The sequence below is a fragment of the Dipodomys spectabilis genome, unplaced genomic scaffold, assembly GCF_019054845.1.
Source record: "Dipodomys spectabilis isolate Male_0828 unplaced genomic scaffold, ASM1905484v1 ptg000144l, whole genome shotgun sequence".
Taxonomy (NCBI): domain Eukaryota; kingdom Metazoa; phylum Chordata; class Mammalia; order Rodentia; family Heteromyidae; genus Dipodomys; species Dipodomys spectabilis.
Window position 1 is genome coordinate 364,492 of NW_024870821.1, and position 2,514 is coordinate 367,005.

At 33.8% G+C, this 2,514-nt stretch overlaps 1 pseudogene; it reads left to right on the top strand.

The window, feature by feature from the left end:
• The first annotated feature begins 915 nt into the window (after positions 1-915).
• Positions 916-1,028, top strand: LOC122117592 (annotated as a pseudogene).
• The last annotated feature ends 1,486 nt before the right edge of the window (positions 1,029-2,514 follow it).

The window sequence follows — 2,514 nt, forward strand, 5'->3', positions numbered from 1 at the left end:
AATTCACATGCACCTATAAAAAACGGTGTGGCCATCCCAGTAACCTTCTCAAAGTACCTCCTAATGACAACTTACAAAAAGTTCTATTATATTACAACAAGGAAAACAATGCTACAAATAAAGAAAACCAATAATTAAATATTAACGAATAATAAAATAAAAAACAGAATAATTACCAGTGTTTTCAGTATTTGAAGTGTACTACAAATTAGATTTTATTATTGTCATATTTCTTTACATTTAACACTGGCTAAGATTATGATGTTCAACAAGAATTTTATAGGCTATGAGTAGTGTTTAAAGTCACCCATTAAGATTACCATTTATAGTTCATCTCATAATTTGTATATGGCTTATATCATCATTTGTTCCTCCCTAACATATAAAGTAAGGAAGGCCTACAGTTTTAACAGAAACTGTGTAGTTAACATAGTCTACTCTTTATTCTGCTCCTTTACACAAAGACTTTGCAACTTCTCATTAGTAAAGTTTCTATAAACTCTGAAATGTACATACTTAGTAGTACTTATCTGCTACCATAAATCTTAAATACTTTATAGAAAAGTATTATGACCTGTCATACAGTCCCAGTTTTGGCATATATAAGCAAATATCCAAAAGTAAATATATTTAAAACATTAAAATTTTTAACAAACCTTAACACTTGCTGCAGTGTTCATTATGACAGGTCCCTTGTATAGAATAATTGATTTCCTCCTCCTACACATCTCTTGAACAACAAATATCTGGATTTATTTATTTGTTTTTGACATGTAAATCTTGACTTTATTCTTAAATGTGTACTTATGTAAGAAGTACATGGTTCTCAAATTTCACAACAATTCTTTTAAACTTACTTTTTGTTGATTTGTCTAGTTTAAAATATCAATTACAATTTATATATAAAAATGTTCTGTGCTCAATTCAGCATCACATACACTAACATTGGAATGATACAGAGAAGATTAGCATGGCCCCTGCCCAAGGATGACAGGCAAATTCCTGAAGCATTCCATCGCCCAATTTGTTAGGAAATGGAAAGACTTAGAAAAAAAATTATTAAGTGAAGTAAGCCAAGTCCAAAGAAACATAGGTCCATGGTTTCTCTAATTTTCAATAACTAATATATGTCTGGGATAAGCAGAAAAGGTCAAAAGTTATGTGTATATGACCAGATAAGATTATGTTAAGGGCCGGGCGCTGGTGGCTCACGCCTGTAATCCTAGCTACACAGGAGGTTGAGATCTGAGGATCGCGGTTCAAAACCAGCCCCGGCAGGAGAGACCATGAGACTCCTATCTAAAATAAACCACCAGGAAACCGGAAGTGGCGCTGTAGCTCAAGTGGTAGAGTGCTAGCCTTGAGCTGAAGAGCTGAGGGACAGAGCCCAGGCCCAGAGTTCAAGCCCCACGACAGACCAAAACAAAAAAAAAAAAAAGCTAAAAAAAAAAAAAAAAGATTATGTTAAGGGAAATGAACCCCAAGTTAGGGACCCAAGTGTTTTTTTTTTTTTCTTGATATCGTTTCTCACGTACTTATAAAGTGCAGTGTGTTGTTTTTGTTTTTGTTTCTTTATATGTTCCTCACCCATGCTATAACACCTGTTTTCACTGTATTTGAAGTTGGTGCGCCTACTTCTTGTATATATTTTCCTCTAATTTTCTGAGGGGAAGGAAAAAAAACAAAATCCTTAAATAGGCATACAGGTTGACCCATTGTAACAATGAGATGCACAAGACACTATGTTGTAAAGTGAACTTTACAATTGAGGCGGGGAAAGGGAGGAGGTTAATGGACTTGTGGAGGTGGGAGGGAAGGGATGTTAGGGAAACAATAAAGGAAGAGGTAACAATACTTGTTAGGAAATGTACTCATTACCTTGCTCATGTAAGTGTTACCCCTCTGTACAGTATTTTTACAATAAGAAAGTAAAAAATGTTCTGAGATGGAAGAGTTTATTTCCTTTATTTTACTCATATAATATCGTTAGCAAAGAAATTCATGAAAAACTCCAATATGAAGGTATTTTGAATAAATATGTGTGTGAATGCACGCATGTGCTCAAGCATTTACATGTGTGTTGGTGTGCTCAGAGTTTGAAATCAGGGCTTCAAGGTCTTGCTAGGCCTTTTCTCTCTAGATTGGTGAGCTACTAAATGAGCTACATCTCCATTCTTGGCCCTTTGCAGGTTCATTAAAATTTTTGAAAAATAATCTCATGAATTTATTTTTCCCTGATTTGCTTCCAACTTTTATCCACAGATCTCAGGCTCCTGAGTAGATATCCCAAGTAGTTAGGATTATAGGTATGACAAACCAGCAAAGGCTTTCAGAATAACGTTAAAAGTAGAAGAAAATTTACTTCAGATGTTTTAACATCTCCATTTTTAAAGCATTTTGGAGTTATTATTTATGATTTTTTATTTTTGGATACTTATAAGACAGTAGGTGATTATTTTGAAAAGTTTTAGTACTTTTTAAAAAGGATACTGTAATTGTGGGACAGAAGATATT